Source organism: Caloenas nicobarica, chromosome Z (genome assembly GCF_036013445.1).
Source record: "Caloenas nicobarica isolate bCalNic1 chromosome Z, bCalNic1.hap1, whole genome shotgun sequence".
Taxonomy (NCBI): Eukaryota; Metazoa; Chordata; class Aves; order Columbiformes; family Columbidae; genus Caloenas; species Caloenas nicobarica.
The window spans coordinates 57,710,417-57,733,045 of record NC_088284.1 but is presented as its reverse complement, the minus strand read 5'-3'; the positions used below and the strand labels follow the sequence as shown (position 1 = coordinate 57,733,045).

Here is a 22,629-nt window from a genome sequence, read left to right as displayed (position 1 = left end):
TGGTGTTGGTGTTTTGCTGCATCAGAACATCTAGAGAACCATTGTATTAAAAAAATGCAAAGCAATTCTGCATGGAAATACTTCCACCAATGATAAAATGGCCTGGAGGAGACAACAATCACTAAACTTGGAAGAACCACAGGAGTATATGGCTGCTCATCTATGCTGCTTTTGAGTATACAGGGTGTTTCAAAAAGATGGACTCAATCTAAAATCACAAGGCTTTGAAATTGGGTCGATCTTTTTGAAAGACTCTGTACTATGGTAAGAAGGCACAATGGCTTTACCTTTGTCATAGTGCTACATGGGGTAGGAAGGAATTGGACTTTGTGTTTGAGACTCTTGTGACAGAAACTCCCACCAGAGCTGAAAGTATACAAAAGTATATGCAAACCATATTCCATTTAGATTTTAGGACAAGACTTAGCCCTCACAAAACCAGATAAGAGTGTAGATAAGGATTTTGAGGATTTAAATTGCTTATGTTGCCATTGTATAATAAGCTAGGTGAGGCAATTTCAGAGGGGGTTTTTAATTTATTCCTACAGTGCAGTCTGTAAAAAGGGATTTTCAGTGCCAAGATAGAGGATTGAAAAACATCAACACACCTTTCAAATCTCTATTCAATTGATATTTTTGTATCATTTTTACAAATACCACCTCTGTTTACTAGTGCTGAAAGAACTTAGAAAGAAAAAAAAATATTTTGAGTATTTTCCGCACCTTACCATAATTTTAAGTTGTATACATGTTAGCAGTCTCTAATGTATGCTTTCTTCTGCATTGAACAAAGAGTTGCAAAGGCTTGGTCTTGAGAACACAGCAAAAAGCCTGATTACCTACTCATGTGAACCTGGTTCTCCCCATATCTCTACTGAATTAAAGACAGCTGAATATATGTTAATACTTTTCTCTTAATATTTTTCTTTCGGTGAGCATGTGATGGGTTGATCTTGGCTGGCTGGCAACCTGTCCCCACTCTCAGCCTCTCTCCCGCTCCTCCCCATCAACAGGGCAGCAGGGAGAAATGAAGATGGAGCAGTTTGTAAGTTGAGATAAAAGAGACTGGTTGCCAGTCGCTGTCATGGGCAAAACAGACTTCACTTGGGGAAAATTAATTTATTGCCAATTAAGATAGAGTTGCATGGTGACAAGAAAAAAGACAAAAAACTAAAACCACTTTCCCTGCCCTCCTCCCAGCTTCTTCCTAGGCTCAACTTCACTCCTTCACTCCCCACTCTTCTACCTCCTCTACCCCAAGCGGTGCAGGAGGTTGAGGAATGGGGGTTGTGGTCAGTCCATGACAGCTCCTCTGATGCGGCTCCCTCCAGGTGCTGTTCCCCTGCTCTGGCACGGGGTCCCTCCTACGGGACACAGTCCTCCAGGAGCTGCTCCAGCGCGGGTCCTTCTCTGTGGTTCAGTCTGTCAGAGCAGCCTGCTCCAGCGTGGGTCCCCCAGCGGCCACAGCTGCTGCCAGCAGCCTGCTCCTGTACGGGCTCTGCAGCAGCCCCTGCCCTCAGGGGCAGTTACCTCAGAGTGGGGACAGCAAGGTGGTTTCTTCTTCCTAAATTATGACTCAGATTTGACAAGTGTGTGTACTGGGAGGCTTAGGGCCTGGAGGTGGTTATGGCAGCGCATAGCTGAGGAGTTGTGTGTAGCTGTGGGTTTGCTCAGAGTACATGGGATGGTCGGTTTTGGGGTTTGCCAGGGAGAGCAGTGCAGCCACCTGGGATCCCAGGCTTTTTGTGCAGTGACAGGAAACATGCAGGCCTTGGGACAAAAAGGGTAGAAAGTGTGGTTTATTGAAAAAAAAATTACAAAAACCCCACATTGGTAGAAAATCTGGGGAAGCTAATGATATTGCAGATAGTCCTTCGATACAGTCACCGGAGTGCTTAGGCTTGTGTTTGGCAATGCCCCTACACCAGCCGGTGCTGCAGGTGTTGGTCTGGGCATGGGCTTCTCTCCTACTGCCTGGCTAAGCTGTCGCAGAAGGGACCCCTCTTTCCCCGTATGTGTACACGCATAAGAAAGATTGCCTGGCATCTCACCCAAACAATTTTTTTAGGGGAGGGGAAGAGGCAGGGAACAGAAATAGTTTATTGCCACATTTCTTTAGTATCGTTATTTTGAGGAGTTCAAATTCCTCTGGGCAAAATGGGCAGCAAACAGAAGCACAGCTGCGTTTTCTAAAATATGGGAATGGGTCCACGGTGAGGAAAACATGGGCGGTGATGCTAGAGCCTGATACTGGCAAAGCCAACCTCTCTGGGACCCAGGGGGAACGTGTGGGCATGGCATCGAGCCACGCTTGCCATGGCTGGGAGCCAGGGGAGCTGCCGTGTTGTCGCTGCTTGGCGGCCTTCAGCTGCTGTGTTTTGTAGTCGCTCACATGCTGTCATTGCCTGCGTGGTCTCAACCAACGCCCTCTTGCTTATTTTCCTTTAATGTTTTCCAATTTAGCTCTCCAAAGTAGGTGTGGATTATTGATCTTGAGCTTGTTGACTCTCTGATTGACTCTGCTTTGTCGTGCCTTGAGGAGGACTGGTGGGTTTGCTGATTTTCTGTAATATTCAGGTTTTCTGGATGAGCCATTTAAAACGTGTGTCTGCATGTTGTTATTCCTGTAATCTGAAAAATAAATTGGCATTTCAGTTTCTCAGTGTGTTTGGTTACCTGAATTATGATTGGTATTGTTATTCCCAAACCATGTGGAATTATTGTAGTACAAAAAATTAATTGTTTTGCTTTGAATCTTGGGGGGTGTGGGGGCGGGCGCAGGAAAGGGATTTTCTGCGTTCTTTTTTGACAATGTAGCAGGGGTTTTGTGTCACTGTAGTCTATGGTTTTTTGTTAGGCTTTTGCTATTACGTTTATCTATTTCGTATTTTCTTTCAACTTTGCTGCAGCAGGTATTTGCGTAAGATGTATCTTGCTTTGCACATGTGACACAATGTTGGTGTTTGTTCTGATGTGCTTGAATTGTATGCAGAGTTGGGAATCTTGCTTTACTGCTATTATTTAGGTCCATTTTAATACTTCATAAAATAATTGAAGTCATAGTTTATCTTTTCTATTGCTGACCTTTTTCTAGCTTTCGGTATTTCCATTTATGGTTACACACTATCCCCTTGAGAAAATAATCAGCCTAGTATGTGCTAATTTGCTTTCTCCTTGATGACTTTGCACACCACTATAACTGATGCAGAATGTTTACTGCTTGGTTCCAGGCTATCTGTTTTAAATATTTGGTATTTGTTTTATATACTTGGGCATTATACTCAGGGGTGCAAAGACCAGTCCAGTTTGAGCTATGCGAGGAAAAGCTGTTTTTACCCTTTGGATTTTTTGTAACTTGCTTTTGAGAGGAAGGTTTTGAATGCTTGCCTCCACCTTAGAGCTTGGTGGGGGTGTATCTGCTTCAGTAGTATTTCTCCTGTTTGTGGCTGTGAGTAGCTTACAGCTAAATATGCTGGGTTTGCAAAGACATGCCCAGAGGGCAGGGTGGCAGGGCATTGTGAGATTCCTTTCCCTGTGAATGTCAGAGGTTTTGTGATGTTGGAGTTTGTCCCTCTGTTGCATCTTTTCTCCCTGAAATCCGTAGATGGGAAGCTTGCAGGAAAATCTGAGCAGTCTGTTGCACTTTGGTGGACCTGCTTTTGAGGAGTCAGGACATGACATCATATGATCCATTCCCATGGTCTGATCCATAGTGTCCTGCAACTTTTCCTGTGTGTGTTGGAATGCCTGTCTCATTGGATTAAAATAGCCTTCTGATGTCAAATGTTTCGACCAGTGCCTCCAAAAGCTTGTTATGCACTTGTTTTCCTTTGGTTTGTACATTATCCTTCCCGCCTGATCTGAGACTTGCATGTCTATGCTTTGACTAACGTAGACTCGACCTACTGCTTATCTCTGCTTTGCGGCTGATAATCTCTTAGAGTGTGTGAAGTGTTTGGTATATAGATATTTGAACCAAATTTCAGACTGAGCTTTACAATAGCTTAATGTTAGTAATTCAAAGAGTAAAAAAACCCCAAAAATTTAAAAAGTTTTATGTGGAACATCTTATTTTCTTTGTTACTGGAGATAATTCTGAAAATACAGCTCAGAAGGGAATAGGTCATATAAGTTCTGGAATTTCCTTTGTCTTTTGATAAATATAATTCCACAAACAAATAACATCAGAAACGTCTGTGCTTGCAAGGGTCATTCTAGATCTTAGCAGAAATTATAGGCAAATCTTATGTTGCCTGTTCCTAGTCTGGATACAGATTAATACATTGCTCTATTTTTTCTTGAAGGAGGTTTACACATTTATTATAACAATCCCTCTTGTGATGGCAGCTAGCTAGAAAAGATACATTTCCGGTGGATGGAAAAGATGATCTGCAGGCTTAAAAAGAGGGCTTTTATCTTGGATAGAGATAGGGAAGCTACATCTTCAAGACTGAGATGAATTTTAGATAATTTGTTACGGAATCATAGAACGGTTTGTGTTGGAAGGGACCTTCAAAGACCATCTAGTCCCACCCCCATGTTGTCACAAGGATCATATAACCTGGGAATGTGACCTGTGAGCAGTGTTACCTTGTTCATAATGCCAGATGACACTACTGTAATTTTGGTTTACAAAAAGTGACATCTGCTTAGCTTAAATCAGCTATCCTGTCTGTTTCTTACCTCAAAACCACAAACAAAAGAGAAAAAGGATTTGAACACTGCTTTAAAAAAGTAAGTGCTATTAAAACAGACATACGTCCTTGACAAATCTTAAGTAATATTGAAAGAAAACACTGTCATTAGCCCTAATCTGCTTCATGGACAAGTCTTTTCTACTTGTGCCATTTCTGGTTTTTGTTTATTTTCTTAAATGTTTGGTCTCTTTAGGAAGCTACTTGGGATAACTTACGCAGCAAACTCTTTTGCTTTTAAGCATTCATCTAGTGGTGGATGTTTTTCTTTTGAAAAGGTGCTGCCTGGTTTTTGATATCCAGTTAGATTATTTTGGTAGGACCTGAAATGAAATATCTGACTCTATCTTCATGCAAGAAGTACCACAGGAAGAAGAAGAGATGCAAAAATTGAAACTCATGGGAAAACATTTTTGAACACGAAATGTTTTTCAACATCCATAGATGCCCCTTAGTGATTGTTAAGCCAGAATAACTCTGGCAGGTAATAGCAGAAGGAGTTTTGAGTAGCATAGTTTTGTCTCATGGCAAAGCATCATAATTTGTTTCAATTTCTGCACAACCAGCTATGCTCCTTCATTCTGCCTAAAGCAGTGTATGTGCTTGTGAGAGTGATAGAGCAACTAGTACAGTCAGTTTGGAGGTGAATTTTTTCTGTTGGACATTACTACCTTTCCTTAGTTTTGTGGTTCCTTGAAGCAGTTTTCTTCCAGTGGCTCAGAGGTAAATTTACTTACAGAAATGAAGTGTTGAGAGGTGTTAGATCAGACCCTTTTGACAAATTACAATGCTGCTTGCAGGTGTTTTTCTGAGAATTTTCCCAAGGCTGCTCTGAAGGCCATAATTTTGTGCTTGTACAAGTGGAAGAGTCATTAAACTGTGCTGCAGGCTCACGTTGCCAGCACCATTAGTCATTTTAGGGAGTAGTGTGAGTATGCTTAGGAGCCTGTAAACAAACTAACATGTAGACAGAGTTGCTCTATAATTACAGGTTTAAAAGTTTTAGCCTGTAATACATAGGAGATCAGGGAAGACTTTTTACTGGTCCTAAGAAAAAGTCTGCGTGCCTACATGCAGTGCTTACCTTTCAGGAATGATAGCATAAGGGAATTAAGTCAGAAAGTTTTTTTTTTTTTCTTCAAGTAGTGGAAAGTGCCTTCTTGATCATCACGAAAGTGTTACACTGGTACAATCAGTACACTGTGCTCTTGTACCCTGTGTTTGTGGGGCAAGGTTTTGGTAGCAGGGGCCTACAGGGGTGGCTTCTGTGAGGAGATGACAGAAGCTTACCCTGTGTCCAGCAGAGCCAATGCCAACCATCTCCAAGATGTACCCACTGCTGGCCAAGGCTGAGCCCATCAGTGATAGTGGTACCACCTCTGTGATAATGTATTTAGGAAGAGGAAAAGAACTGCTGCACAACAACAGGTGAGAGAGAAGTGAGAACACGTGAGAGAAAGAAGCTGAGGTCAGTGAAGAAGAAGGACAGGAGGTGCTCCAGATACCATAGCAGAGATTCCCCTGCAGCCCGTGGTGCAGACCATGGTGAGGCCGGCTGTCCCTTGCAGCCCGTGGAGGTCCATGCTGGACCAGAAATCCACCTGCAGCCCAGGGAAGACCCCACACCAGAGCAGGTGGATGCCCAAAGGAAGTTGTGACCCCGTGGGAAGCCCGTGCTGGAGCAGGCTCCTGGCAGGACCTATGGCCCCATGGAGAGAGGAGCCCAGGCTGGAGCAGGTTTGCTGGCAGGACTTGTGACCCCGTGGGGACCCAGGCTGGAGCAGTCTGTTCCTAAAGGACTGCACCCCGTGGAAGGGACCCACACTGGAGCAGTTCATGAGGAACCGCAGCCCAAGGGAAGGGCCCAGCTTGGAGAAGTTCACGGAGGACTGTCTCCTGTGGGAGGGACCCCATGCTGGAGTAGGGGAAGAGAGTGAGGAGGAAGGAGCAGCAGAGACAATGTGTAATGAACTGACCACAACCCCCTTTCCCCATCCACCTGTGCTGCTCAGAGGGAGGAGGTTGAGAATTCGGGAGTGAAGTTGAGCCCAAGAAGAAGGGAAGGGTAGGGGGGAAGTGGTTTAAGATTTAGTTTTATTTCTCATTATCCTACTCTGTTTTGGTTGGTAATGAATTAAATTAACTTCCCTGTATCAAGGCTGTTTTGCCCATGATGGTAATTGGTGAATGATCTCTACTTGCCCTCATCTTGACGCATGAGCCTTTTGTCCTATTCTTCTCCACCCGTGTCCAGTTGAGGAAGGGAGTGATAGAGCAGCTTGGTGGGCACCTGGCATCCAGCCACTGTCAACCTGTCACCCTGTGGTACATAAAAGAAGAATCTGTTAGTAGCTTCTTCAAATGTGGTTATATGGAAGTTACAGTCTTTTGGTTAGAAAACAATGTATTTATGCAAAGATACTGGAGCTGTAGTTTCACTCAACAATTCCAGTCTAAAATCACAGTCATTCAGAAGTCTGTCTTTAACTGAATTAGATTAATGTGATTCTTTGAAACTTTTCAGTGCCACCAGATAAAGCCAACGTCTAATGATCCCAGAAAATGAAACTCACAATATAGTCAACAGTAAAAAATGGAATTTCTAAACACCTTTTAGAGAAATAAAATGCCAGTTTTCCCTCATTTTTTTTTTTCCCCAAGGCATCTAATTTTTCTTTATAGCTTATATAGTTTATGATTCTTAATGCACTTTTTAAGGCAAAAAATACCAGGACAATGAAAGCAAAACATGGCCATGGATTTAATAATAAGCAAGTGCCATTGACTCTCATGTCTTACTTATTTTTGTAAGAGTGAGGAGTCGAACACTGGTGTGAAGAGTAAAGAATAATTTAAATTATTAAACAAATGTACTACTGGCAAGGTTTTAAAATAGAATGCCAGGTCTTTAGTGAGATTACTTGCAAGTACTTGAATGAGAGATAATTGGAGAAGGCACTATTATGAAGCAATTCTTGCCTTGTTAATACACCTTATGTGTTGTATTCCTCTTCTTTTCTGTGCAACTCCACACATCCTTTTTGCCTTAAGTTGCTTGAAGACAAGAGGAAATGGCCTCAAGTTACTTCAGGGAAGGTTCAGACTGGATATGAGGAAAAATTTCTTAATGGAAAGGGTTGTTATACACTGGAACAGGCTGCCCAGAGAAGTGGTTGAATGGCCATCCCTGGAAGTTTTTAAAAGACGCACAGATTAAGTACTTAGGGATATGGTTTAGTGCCAGAGTTAGGTTATGGTTGGACTTGATGGGTCTCTTCCAGCCAAAAGGATTCTAAGATTCTACGTTCTTCTTTCTCCTGGTCCTCTGGATGTTTTTTTTCCCTGAGCAGATCTATAGGGTGAAACGTGTGGTACCAAGGACCAAACATACAGCCTTATGCCCATTTGATGAGTCTCATATCATGTTAGCTCTGGACTGGTCCTGTGCCTCAATGCTTACCAGCAGATTGAACAAATTAGGTGAAATCCTGGATTGCATTCTGCCAATTGATTGCTGTTTGAAAGAAATCCATTATGTGATCTCCACTTCTGCTCTGCAATGTGCACTGACGTGCAGTGTGTGGGCACCATCGGAAGTTGCTCTTCAAAAGCATACTTCGGATCCAAACTAAAACACAATGTAGACCCACTCTTGAGAAATCTATTCACTATTGCAAGCTGCAGATTTTTTTTTTTTTTTTTGCTCTTTCCCTGCCTTCCCCTCCCCTTCCTCAACCCTCTCTTTTTCCAGACTTTTTTGTCCCTTGGAACTGATGAGAGTCAGAAGTTCAGAGACTTTCAGAAAATCCAAAACCCCAGTCATAGGTCTGAAGGAGCAAACAGTGTTTTCCCAAGAGTGACTGTGATTTTTTTTTTCAACTGTGTGCCTGCTTTAATCTCATTTTTGAAACATTACTTCATCTTGTAGTGACTCACTTGTAGTTCCAGAACTTGAATATTGTGTATTTGAGCTCAGGATGTGCACAAGTAACTGTCTGCAGAAACTGGCCTGTTCAAAAGTCTTGAAACTTGGCCATGCTAAATTCCTACTGTTGACCAGCTGCTTTTCTACATAAAAATTGTTCTATTCAGGTAAGTGATTTAACATCTTTAAGAGGGTGTGGCACAAAAGCCTTTCGGACTGTTAGCTTTTAATAGCTATGACAACAATGCCAGAATCCTAGAAAACTATAAGAAAGTTTATGTTGTGCTAGTTGTTTAAAAGGTAAAGTGAATTGATAATAGTAGAGTGGCAGCTTAGCATCAGCCCTGTGTAGGATAATGGAATGGGTGTTGTGGGTTGATAGACTTTGAAAGTTGCAGATATTTCTAAATGGTTTTGCTGCAGTTCAAGCAATCAAGAGTTTAGGGGGTCATAATGTGGAGGTTGGATTTACTGATCACCATGGGGTTTTACAACTTTTATAGAGCTCAAAGCTTCAGTACTCCAGGGAAGTGTATGTAATAATGCCAATAGAAGCTATCTGCCTGACTGATTTGAAACACGGTGTTGAATTCTGTAGTAAAGTGGTAGTCTTAACATAAACCTGTAGCAACCTACAGAGCTGTGAGAAATATAGAATTCTTTTTAATTTTCATTGCTTTTTAAATCCATTTCCATATTTAAAGTTAATTCAGTGGCTCCCTGCCTTCATTTTTAAGTATGTTTCCCTGAGATGGATCACATCCTCGATACTTTTTGTCCTGAACTTAAGAAATTAAAACCAAGATGATGCTGTAGTAGAGCAAAGAAAACAGATGTCAGTATGTGCATGCTTATAAGGTCACTTATGCAAAGGTCAGATATTTGAAGAAGGGTGCAAACTGTTCCTTTGCCTGATGTATAGTAGAGACCAGACTAGCATGGCGTTTAATTTGAGCTAAATATCACTAGAGAATAGAGACTTAAATGCCACACTTAAGCTTGGATGTCAGGAGAGAAAGACATTCTATTGTAGGATGGATGATCCTTCCTTGAAAAGGAATAAAAAGATAAAGCAGAATAACTTTAAATATTCCATTCCCTGGCATTGTAGAATCCCTCTTCTCTAGGTTTCACCAAACATTTAAGAGGCATCTTGTTTTCTCTGTATAAACATAATAAAGCAAAATAATTAGGGCTTCTGTTTACTGGAGAGAAATGTTCTTGAGTGTCTTTGAAATACATTACTTTAATAATAACTTCTGAGCACAAGCCATTGACTCTCAGACTGTCTGCAAGCAAAAAGGAGAAAAACGTTAATAGATGAATATCTAAATATTTTAATTACTTCAGGTATTGAAAGATTTCAAGATTGTACTGTTCTTCATGTAAGTTTATCTGTGTGAAATGTATTTTTCCTTAAAACTGCCCCTTTTAGTTGCAGCTTTTCTCTGCTATAATTCCACTGGTGGGGTGTATTAGGAATATAAAAATATTTGCTAAGGTTAAGAATGAATAATAAAAATATTTTAAATGGAGTATACTCTTCTACTAAAATCTAAGTATTGCTGTATAAAAAGAGAAAACAAAGTAATCTACTTTTACAGAAACGTGAGCCATCTGAACATTGGGGTTTTTTTTCTGAAGTCAATACTGTTTGGGAGGGAGACGAGCACTGCGGGGGGGGGAATGAAATAATTTTAAAAAGAAGACGACTGCCACCCTACATGTGTTTAGAAAATGTTTTATTTATGCTCTGTTTCACTTGTGACTGCATCTTTAAATGTTGTTCGCCCACCATTGTCTGTATGCATTACTTGACTTGGATTTGTTTGTGTGGAGCTTCTAGCTGTAAATCTTGCACAGGGATGTGAAAAGTGTGTTTGGATGACACCCCTAAATTATCTTTCTTTTCTTCTGAACTCTCTCCTGTGTAGTTGTGTTCTGCTAAGTTTGTTTTCTTAGTGGGTAGAGACTGGAAAGTGTATGGAAAGCTTTGTGGTTTTAACAGAATGCATCTGGTTTTGATTTTCGTGATCTGGCAGTAGTGTGTGATCTGGTTAACTTGATTAGCATCAGCAGATTTTTTTTTTTTTTTTTTTTTTTACTTAACCTGATGGGACCCCTGTGGCTGCAGCTGGGCATCGCTCCCATCTCCCTGGCTCAGGCGGTAATTTCTGAGCAAGCTGCCATTTGAGAGACAGATCTGAGGACCCTGAGCTGTGTACAGTGCAATTACTAATACTCTTCAAGTTCTTTTCTACGCTGAAATTGTGGAGAAATGCCAGCCTTCATTAGGGTTTAATTATGTCTGGGGGACAGATTTCATATGTAGTTGCCTTGGAGCAGCTAGTTCCACTAACAGAAATGTGCTTGTGCTGAGAAGTAGGTCTCAGTCAAGATCTTCCTCAGTGCAGAGAAAATAAAGTGATGTTGATGTCCTGCCTGTTTGAATAACTAACCCTTCTCTCATCAGCTCTGGAAAGGAGCACAGAATGTGTCTTTCTTCCTAAGTCAGTGAAGGTGCAGAAATAGTTTATGTTTTCAGCTAGAAAAAACTTTGCTGTTGGGAAGCCTGGAACAGGCAGGCAGGTCTGGTTGAGGCCAGTCAAATGTGGGCAGGTACCTGCTGGTCTACCCAGACAGGTCTCTTGCAATTGAAAATTGGGTTCGTAGTGCCAGTGGTGCATCTGCTGTGGTGCTGACAAGTGGCCACGGCATTTGAGAAGGGTTGTAAGAGTGGGAGATGCGCTTGAGAATTTTTCTCTAATCACCCAGGACTATGCTTGAGAAGTAAATATATGACCTCCTTCCATGTGGTTTTGGAGAGGACCATGAGGCTGTCTTTACAGTATAGCACTGTAATACAGCTGCAAATCTGTGAGAAATTGAAAGTGGAAGATCAATTTTCCTTCAAGCCTTTGGAAACTCATGAGCTGGTCTGTGCGGCTTTGGGTTTGCGGGTTTTTTTGAGGTTGTTTTGGTTTGTTTTGTAATGTGGACTGATTCAGCAGCCTGTCCCTGAAGAAATAAAAGAATCTGCAGATGTTGTCAGAACTTGATGGTTGGATATGACATTTGGCTTACTATGTGGGCTAAAATGGTAACAGAAATTACAATAGAAAAGAAAGCTGTCCATGGGTGGGGGTGGGGAGGAGTTAATTTTGATGTCCTGTAACCTACGTCTGTGCATTCCTACTTACTCCTCCTTTGCGTCTGTTGTTTTGTTCCATAGTCTATGTTTCTTGTGACAGTCTTCTCCCTGCCCTGCCCCGAGAATTGAAGTTATATAGATGCAAGCTCAAATCTATTGAGGTAGCTTTTAATTCCAGGAATATTGCAGCTTGAAACCAGTAAGATTTTATCTCGTTGTTGTTGTTGTTTTAACTGTGTAAATTTTCAGCTGTGTCTATACCTTTACATGAAATCTCCTTGTTAGTGGGATTTCACTGTTTCTTCACACAATTGTGATAGTCTACAGCACTTATGTGTTCTTGCTTACCTAGTTTCTTTGAATAGAAGCAGATATTGGCTGTGGTGTCTTGCTGCCACTCTGAAGGGAAGACAAACTATTTGATACTTAAAGCTGCCTTCTCAATAATGTAATCCAGGCATACATCAAGTCCTTGAAAACAAGCTTATGGTATGACAGCTAGAAAGTGTTAATTCAGTTGTTTTGAATGATTAGAAGTGGATGTAAAGGAGATGATATGCCCACCATATTAAAATACTTTGGAATTTTAGTTACCCCCGTCTCTCTGTCTTCCTCATTCTTCTGCAGTCTGAATAACATCTCCGTATCTTACATATTGCCATTTTCAAGGCTTTCTAGAAAAAGTCATTGTCAAAAAACATGTTGTAAAGTCTAAGTCTAATTGAAATAAGAGCTGTTAGGTTTGAGGCTTTTGTTTTTCTAGGAGGCAGGCAAGAGTGGGAAGGATTGTAAAATCTAGTGTTTTCAGTGGCTGGGTGTTATAGTTGCCAGGCAGTGGTACATTTTTAAGTACATGTTATACTATTGACGTGCAGAAACAACTTTACAACCTGTAAAGTCATAAAACTTTACAACTCGCAAGGTTATAAAGTAGGTATGTTTATTTGACGACGTCGGGCGTGTGAAGGATCACTCCTTTAATCTTGCGCGCGCTTTCTAACAATAGAAGGTGTGTTTATATACAGCGAGGTGTTACATATTCATAGTAACCCCAGGTACACCTATACATATTCATAACCTTTGCCCGAGAAGGTGGTTCTTATTAAAATGAGTCCCGGGAAATCGTTTCCATAGTCCCCTCCTTGACCCCTCCCTGTTGCGCCTGCGCAGTGCCACCTGGTGGTCTTGAGGAGGGATCTTTGGATGAAGGCTCCTTCAGCTTCGTCACTGTGAACTTTTTACCTTTGGCTTAGTATGCTGAATTGGCTGGAACCCAAACTGCCAAGTCGGTTGAAACCAGATTGGTGCCCTCCTTTTTGCTGAAAATCTTTGTTGTCTCGTCTCCTCAAGGTTACAGCTGGGTTCAGTAAAACTTCTCGTCTTTGCATTCAATGAGGCTCTGTTTTTCTTAACATAATTGGTTACATAAAGCTCTATACTAGGCACTCATTATGTGGTTAACCCTTAAAGTGTTAGTTCGTTAGTTCCCTCTATCACTATGAAAGGTAAACAAATTCTGTATCCCACCTATCCTGCTTTCCCAGCTTAAGGTGAGTATAGCTCCTTTGAAACTTGTGAAATAAAGTGAATTAAAGGAGGGTCAGGTCTTTTATACTGTCTAAGCCATGATTGCTTTTCCTGAGGGAGTATGCATAGTTTGAAGCTCTGGGGCAATAATGAGCACCTCAGGACTAATGTTTCTACTGATCATATGACAGAATCTAGGAAGTTACTGGGGTTTCAACACTATTTCTGTACCATTTCAATGAGATGATCCTGTACTTTTGATTTTTGGGTTTGGGAAGATGGGAAACAGATTTTTAGATCAAAATGTTTTGCTCAGTTGTCTTACTAACTCCTAGATTTGTTACAGATACATTTAAGAAGTAAAAAAGTTATTGCTTAGGTGTCCTAGAGGCTTTTTTTGCCCTCCACATATGTACTATTCTGCTGCTTTGGCCTTTTTTCTTTGAAATTTTCTCTCTTGGAAACAATATTCTGCAACTTGTTTTTCTCAGCCGAAGGAAGATAATTAGACTAACAGACTGGCTAGCTGGACTTTACTGTCTGTTGTTTAACTTGGTTTTCCTGGAAGCTGCACATTTGCTGAAGAGCCTTCTCTCATATTCTAGCTGACCCTTATTTTCTTGAAGTGGTCTCAAGCCATGTAAATGTTTCTGTGTACCTGACACAACATATGTCTTGATTGTATTAAAGAATTCAAAAATCTAGAGTTTAACTCAGTTGAAAACTTTGTTTTCTGTAACAAAATTGATAAACTTGATTTTCCTCTCACAGTATAATTTGAAGTTATTATATCTGGAGGACTGAATGACAAAAAAGTTTAAATAGATGAAGCGTGTTCTCAATCTTGGTGCTTGGCTGGTACATCTTCTGTTTCACTTGTATTGAAGATATATTGCATCAAGACTGCAGCACCAACCAAGGAGACAGCTGAGTAGATTGTCTCAGCCAGGTTGGTTGAAGTCCTCATATGTAGGCAGAGAGAAAAATCCAAGGTTGGGTTGGTTTGGTGGGTTTTTTGGTGTTTTTTGTTTTGGTTGGTTTGTTTGTTTTACATACTAGTTCTTACTGTCTCTGTGAGTGAAGCGTGAGGCATTCTTAGTCACCTTGAAGGATAGTCATGCCCTGCAGCTTACTGAATCATATTTTTTAGCTCTATCTACGGTTTTCAGTATTATGCTTTCAATGGCATCTGAAAGGACATGGAAAGGGTATTTGGCTTGCTGGGTTGATTTTTTTCTTTTCTTTTTTTTTTTTGGTGGTAATATAGATCTAATCTCTGTTTGTTTAAATAGAATACATGGTTTTCGTTGATATAAAAATGTTGCTACTGTAAAGATGACATCATTTGCATTCTGAATTAATCACTGGAGGGTCAGCATTTTCCAGTGTGCTCTCTGAAACAGTTCTGCCCTTTTACACAGAGGAGAAAAAATGGTAAATTACAAACAACCATATGCTCAGATTTAGTAAAGACTCATTTTTAATTATAGTACCTGTAACAGAGATTGAAGCTAGTCTCATATTGTAATATTGATATTAGATGTTGTGCCTTGACATTGCTTATGTACTATTTCAATTTCTTTTTCTTCTTTGGAAATTGATTTTATTAGTAACCATAATTTAAATACCACATACCAATTCCAGTAGTCAAAATTTTAGATTATCCAGCTGCTAATTAAACATGCAGTCCATAAGACACCCAGGAATTGTAACCTGTATGAGGATCACAGCATAGTGAAAGAGAAGCCCAAATTTCCGTAGCTTAGCTGTTACAGGACTTTTACTTATGATGTTCAGTCATTCTGATTGGTGAGAGTAGAGGTTGCCTGTGGATGCTTGTCAAGATTTTTCTCTACTGCTTTTGGTTCATCTCTTCTGTTTGGGCCATAGTACCAGCTAACCTTCCTCTGGCAACAGATGGATGGATGGCTTCAGATACTCCCGGAGTCCATTGCCTCTGTTTCTTCTGTATGCAGGAATTCAGTGTTAAAAGGTGGTGAGAAGGGTCTGTTACTTTCCTGATCTCTCTCCAGCACCCTAAAGCATTGCCAGCCCTGTCCTCAGGAGACCTCTGTCGCTTGCTTCTTCCCCATGAGATCCGGCCTGTCTGCACTGAAATTACTGAATGGTGTTTATTGCTCAAGTTTAAATTTGAGTTTTGAATAAGATGTGAATTGGAACGGGAGAAAAGTTGAATTTTTTTGAGAGCTTATTAATTTTGGTAATTCTACATCTGTTTACTATTCACAAAAGTCTGGAGTTCTTTTATGTCAGGTGCAGGTTTCTCTCAGCCCCCACTTCTTTTCATGAGGGCAGGCATGACCTGGAGGAAGGAAACCCTTGGGAAGGAAATCAAGGTGCTGGGTTTTTTGTGCGGTGTCTGTTATGTTGGCTTCATCGTTGACTGCATCAGCTGTTCAATGTGCTCAGGTTCAATGAAACTGGAAACTGATTTTTTTTTTTTTTTTCAGATTTCAGTTTAATAATTTGGATGCCTAAAGCTAATTATTACTTTTCTAAAAATAATTATAATTAATTGAAGGCTTGGAAAATGCTGCTTCTTATCTGTTTAAAACCTGTATTAAAACTAGGTAGAGGTGATTTGCATGGGCAGTAAATAATTTCTGTTTTCAGTAAGCTGTTAAATTTGTAAATATAATAAGCTATCTTTGTATTCCTAAAATACTTTTCAAACCTTATGAAAAGGTGTAAAGACATTTATCAGGTAAATTGTCATGTTTTTAAACTGGTATTCTGTAGTTCCACCAGCTTATGTGCTGCCATAGATGAAATGGGAGTGTGCTTTTGAAGACTTGCAGGAAGGGTGAAGTTGTGTTATCACAACAGAAAGTCCAAAACCAAAAGCAGGTTCATAGAATTAAAAGATGGAGAGTTAAAAATACTATTGAGCAAAACCATGGTATGGTCCTAGTACTCTGTTATCTGTTACCCAGGGAGTGATGACTTTTCCAGACTCCATAAGAGAGTTGTGTGACTCTTTCAGGCTTCTTTAGTTGTGATCTCAATTCAATTCGAAGATATATTTAGGAGCTGATGTAACCAATTTTGATTTGGAAGCAGAAATTCAAATTAGTTCCCTATAATCACAGGGTTAGTCCGAGATGATGTGGTTTGAGAAGTCTGATGCTGACACATGTTCACCCTTCCCACCACAGAATTTTATGCCCTGGTGGGAGCCAAAGTAGATTTAGAAACAGTGGGAATTGACATCTGATGTATGATTTGCCTTTGAGTTACTCAGGTGCACACTGTGGCTTAATCCAATTAATTTCCATTTCGGTGTGGCTTGTGTAGTCTGTTCATTATTGTGGTGTTAATAATATATTTGTGTTATATATGGGGAACTTTTAACTACTCATATCTAAACAACAGATGTAATTGTGTCTTCCAAAGAATTTGTAGGTTTTGTTTATATTTCTGCTGCAGACTTAATACCTATGATGGTCCTGTTCTAGTAAGTCAGTGGTTCTTTGGTCATAAATTAATGGGTTTGCATTTTTTCCTCTGTTGTGCCCAAAATTGTATTTCTTGTGTGCTTTCAGTTGTGGGGAAACCTGAATGATAAGCCACTGAGTCTTGTGCCATGGCCAAGCTGATGTTGTAAGCATAGGCTGGTGTACAGTTCACTTTTATTTTAATAATAGTATTTCCTTACTTTGTGTTACAAATATGTGTAGTCTTTTAGACTAGTTGTAGTCAGAAAAGACTGATGCAGGTAGAAGCTACCTCCTTTTGAAATTTATCTAGCTTACTAGGTTTCTGTTGAACATGGACTAGTGTGTATTCCTCCTGCTGGGTTCAGCAGCAGACGTAGGACTCAGAAATGGAAACTTCCAAGAATGTTACGAATAAAATTGGAGTAAAATACTTTGCAGAAAATATTAAAGGCAAATTATAGTGTTGAAACTAATGTGTTTAACTTGTTTAAAATATTACAGTGGTACAAGGATGCCACAAACACCTATAGAAAACTTTGTGTGCAGAGCAATTTTGTGCGTGCAGCTTTTTGCGTTATGGTTCCAATATTATGAATGCTCATAGTTGTTCACCCTCATCAGTATGAACCAATGTGTGTATGTATGTGTATGTGATGAGATGTTAATGTCACTTTCCAGGTGCTTTCAGTGACTTGCACAAAACATACTTAGTTGAAAGCTTTTTTGGTTGAGCTTACTTAGCACATGGCAGCAGAAACAACCAGGTTTCCCAAGCAGGTTAGAGTTCAGAAAAGAGTCGTCTAGCACAGGAGAGGTGGGAAATTCTCTTGATGGGGGCATTGCCTATGTTGTTGAATTTTCAGCCATATGATACCATAGGGGCTCTTTAAAAAAATAAAAATAAAAATTGAAGATGTATCTCAAAGACATATGTTTGCCAAAAGACTATGTTGGGTATTTTTTTGAAAGGTAGCTTATGTTCATATGAGAGAATGTGCCAAGACAACTTGCACTTGGGGTGAGATACCAGAGGTCTCTCTGCCTTTAGTGTGACTTGGAGTTATCGGTAAATATGTTCAAAGAATAGGTATTTTTTACAGAAAACATGGGTAAATATGCCCAAAGATTTTTAGGGAAGAAAGAACTATTTTTGCTTACATGCTCAACCAGCATACTAACTTTTCCCTTGCAAAAGTTCTGCAAAATGAGAGGAAATGGTTGTAATTCTTATAAATAAAAATATTCATTAAATATTTATATATATGTGAATACCCTTCGCAGTGATGCAGGCTGGGGTTGATGGGGGCAAGGAGCAGCTCTGGGTCATGGCCTGGGTAGCAAAAAAAAGAACAGTGAAGCCTCGTGGGGTGTGAGCAGTACATGGCCCCAGAGCTGGGGGGGGCAGTGACTGTCCCCTCTGCTCAGTGCGCTGCCATATGCCACCTGGGTACTGCCTCCAGTTTGGGTCCCCAGTACAGGAATGACACTGCCAAACTGGTGGGAGATGAGGGGAGTCCACCAAGGCAGTAAGGATGGAGCCCTTGTCCTGTGAGGAGGGGCTGCAGGACCGAGGCTGGTTTAGCGGCGAGGAAGGATAGTATGGGGATCACCCAACAACAGCCCATGGGATGGAGGAGATGCGGCCAGGCTCTTCCCAGTAGCATGTGGTGGAAGGGTGGGTTAGAGATGTCTGGCACATGTTGGAATGAGGGAGATTCAAACTGACTAGAAGGAAGAAACATTTTTCCCACAAGGACAAGCCAGCAATGAAGCCAGGACCCAGACAGGTTGTGCCATCTCCAGCCTTGGAGGTTATCAACCCCCAGCTGGATAAAGCCCTGAGCAGCCTGGTCTGAGCTCAGAGCTGGCTGTGCTTTGGGCAGGGCTTGTAGTGGAGACCTCCTGTTATCCCCTCCTGAGTTATCCTGTTATCCTATGTGTGACAAAAAACAGTGTGTATGTGTGTGTGTAGGTGTAGTCTTCATTCCACATGGGACACAGCTTCGTTTTGAGATAGTAACAATACTATACAGACTTATCAAAAGCATGATATTTTATTCAAAAACCAGAATTAGACTGTGGAAATATGGTGCATAATGCTCCTATAAAGTAAGGTCTAAAATGGCATATTTGGAATTAAAAAAAAAAAAAGTTTAATTTCTGTCTGCATGCACAGGAAAGCAAACAATTACACATCTGGACTTGGGAAACAAATAGAAAACCAAACTGTAACCTGAATACTCATATTTCCACCTTTACTTATTGCATGTCTTTTCCTGAGTAGTACTGGGCATGGATGTTGTGATGTTGCTCCAAGATGACAGTATGCCCTTTGCTGGTATTTTAAATACTACTTTTTTTAATGTAAAGTAGCAGAGAAAAAAAAAATCCTTAAACTTCAAGCTTTTTCTTTATGCTACTGGAGAAATATGTGGAGATGTTTAATTTTTCTTCTTTACAGGCAGTAAGGTAGTTTAACCTTCAGCAAAGAGCTAGTTGCAGTAGTACTCGGCCTCTGATTTCTCTATTTTGGAGACAGATTCATCCATCAGGTCCTGAGTGCAAAGCTGAGAGTGCTTACAGAGCACTTTCCCATATATATTTGATTACTGCAGCACAGCTGCTGTTCTGCGTAATTAATGTGAGGGTATAATATCTTTCAGATGGGTGCTGTGTCTTTATGTCCAAGGTCAGATGGCCTCTCTTGCTTATATTCTCTTCTGTTTATGGCAGTTTATGTAGCTTATTGATTTTTGTTTGCTTGCTGGAACTCAAGTGGTTTTTTGAAGGCCTGGTGAGAAAAATCAGGCAGATCTTGTATCTGCTTGAGGGAAATGCTACTAAGAATTTAAAAAAAAAAAGGGTTTTAATAGTCTTCCAGCTACTGTGTACGAAAAGAGATTTAGTGCTTCTAACCTCAACCTAAATAGGTGGTTCTTTAAATTACTGTCATGAAGACTGATTGTTAAACAGCCAAATAAATGTACTTGACTTAGAAGCTTACTTTGCATTGAAGGTTATTGGGGCATAGGTGACCTAAGGGTGTTTATTCAGATCTACAGTTTTATAAGTAAACTTCTTTTTTGACAATTACAGTTTCTCTTTTGAAAAAAAAGTCAGAATACATTTGAAAATAATATTTTATTGTTTGCAAAATGAAAAGTGAAATTAAATTGAAATCATGGGAGAAAGGGCAAACAGAAGATGACCTTTTCCAGTAAAAAGCTTTAAGTAAATCTTAGAGTTTCTTCCTCATCCCCTCAAAAGACACAACCTTGAAAATTTCAGGATATCTATATTTGAAATTAACCTGAGATCATTCTTCAAATGAGGGCAGTTTCACAAGTGAAACTTTCAGTTTTCAAAAGGAAAATGTTAGGGCTCTCAGGTGGCTTATAGCAATACTTTGTATGGTTTGTAATCTCTGTAATTTGTTTCTCATAGCGAGACATGTCAGCGATGCTGTCTGTCCATAGTATGCTAATTTGTGGTGGGCATATATTTAGACTTTTAAAACAGGATCACATATTTTCAGATATTATCAACTATTTAGTTGTAAATATCATGACATTCGATACCTTATTTCACTTGAGGTATAGGTAGTCTTCATGCTGTTGAATTTTGCCTTCTTTTCTAATTTAATGTAATTCAGTTAAAGATGCGGCAGGAAACATGTCATGAAGATTTCAGAAAGTTGGTCATCATCATGTGTTTCTGTGGCACTTAATTTCTTTCAACTAGTACTGCCCTTTTTCTGCAGGTGACAAGTGCAAGTCAGGGGCTACTTTGAATGTGTCAGATTTAAGGTAGAATTTTAAAACAGTCCTCTATTTTAGCCAAATTCTGACTATGTGCAAAGCAATGGAAATTTTATAACTCACTTCAGTGGAAGCAGGAAATCTTTATTGGGATGGATGTTTCAAAGGGTTATTATGTCTTGGAATCTTCACCCTTCTTTTTGTGGCCTTAAAATGGAAAGCTCTCCAATGTTGTTGTTCTTATTTACTTAAATAATATTTCGTATGCTATGAGGAGGAGAGTGTTTCGCTTATTAGTTCTGGCACACACCTATGTTCTTTCCCAATTTCTTGGAAGCCTCAGCTGGAAAAGATCTTAACTTGTCGCTGAAGGCTTCTTGCTAACATACCTTCTTTAGCTGCAAAAAACAAACCGAGTTTCTTCATAGCTGTTTTGAAAAATGACTAGTTTGTGTAGAACATATTTATCTGTTCAGTTAACGTGATGTTTTAGCTATTATTTTGCAACTGTATTTGTTGTATACTATTTGATGTACTATACATTTTTCTTTTTTGTGATGTGGGTGAGAAAGGTGAACCTTGGAGGTTAAACACAGCATGCTAGATTTGCAAAAAGCTATCTATGTATGGACTGTATCTGAGCATGAAAAGATCTGTCTGGAACAAGGTCCAAGATGTATTTTGTTTCTTTTTTTTTTTTTTGGTAGTCATTAGTTGTACAGGCTAAAACATTAGGCATATTACAAGGAGGAGTGCACTCACTAGAAGAATAGCACAAGTAACTCCCCCCTAGCCTTCCCTGCCTGTCAACTTTTCTAATAGACAGCAACTGAAATTACTGTTGCTTTCTCATCACAGGAAGTTATTGCCACCGCTCTTTTGCACAAAGCTCATTTAGTCAGCAAAGTGTCACCTGAGCCTCCCTGCCTCAGGTCAGTAGATTTGGTTCAAATTCTATTTTACATTCAGGTTATTTTTTTTAATTGGTAATTGACATATGCTTTTAGAGATCCTTCAAGTTCGAAGACTTACAAGAATTAACTTTTCTTTTAGTACTGATCAATAAGTCACAGGCTAGAGCTGTATTTTACTTGTGGATATGTGGTTTGACTTAGAGACCTAAGAGGACATAAAATGTCCTTTTTATTGCACTGCATTTTAAAAACATAGGGCAAGGTTCAAAATAGCTGAAGCTGTTAGATAAAAATGAAACTTTTTGAGCTAGATAGGTCTGTTTGCACAACAAAACATACAGAAGATGATCTGTATTCTTAGCGAGTTTTCCTGTTTCTATGGCCTGCATGTTTATTATTCCATACCTCTCTAATAATATATCATCTTTTGAGTCAGCAAGGCTAAGATGCCTCACTAGTCTCAATGTGATCATGGTTATGAATATTAGTAATGTCTTCTCCATGTTTTAGGAAAGATGTTTGGTGCAGAAGCCATCTTAAGTGATTACAGATATGTTCCATAACGATAACTATAATATTTAGCTGTTATGTGCTTCTCTAGGGAGAAGGAATAGATGCTTCAGATGCACCCTGAAAGTGCATTTTTACTTCTAATGATTTTTTAAAGTGCATGGGGTGACTAGCTCAGCTGAAGATACCATGCTGAAGAAGCGTAGTATGCATAGCTGCCATGTATCTCAGCAATTGCGGACTCCTGTGCTGAGGCTCAATCTGTCATTTTACATTACAGCATCCTTCCTTTGCACTGAGTTAGTGAGCTGTAGGGAGAGTGGTGGAGCAAGCGTGGAATATTTCTGTCTTATCTCTACGATGGTTGAGCCTTTGGCAAATGTTAGCTTTTCTAACATGCATCTGCCAACGTCCTCGAAATGCCACAGCAGCCCATAGAAGCATCTCCAAGGACATGCTTGGAAATGATTTTTCTACAAAGAGTTTGTCCGTAGAAGTGAGAAGTGCAGTCCCCAAAGGGATAGCTGTTGGTTACTGCTGTTGGAGGTCATTTGCATGGGAGGTCATACTGTTGTGCTGGCTGTCGACTGACTTCAGAGCTGATGAAGTCAAATGCTTGCCTGCTGGGGAAGGAAGGACACCTTTTGTTACTTCTGTTTATTAACTCCACTTTTTTTTAAGAGTAACATCAG

At 40.0% G+C, this 22,629-nt stretch overlaps 1 protein-coding gene across 4 annotated transcripts in view; it reads left to right on the top strand.

The window, feature by feature from the left end:
• The window catches only part of APBA1 (amyloid beta precursor protein binding family A member 1), a 103,484-nt gene that overhangs the window by 36,643 nt on the left and 44,212 nt on the right, over positions 1-22,629 (top strand). The gene's annotated exons all lie outside the window — the stretch shown is intronic.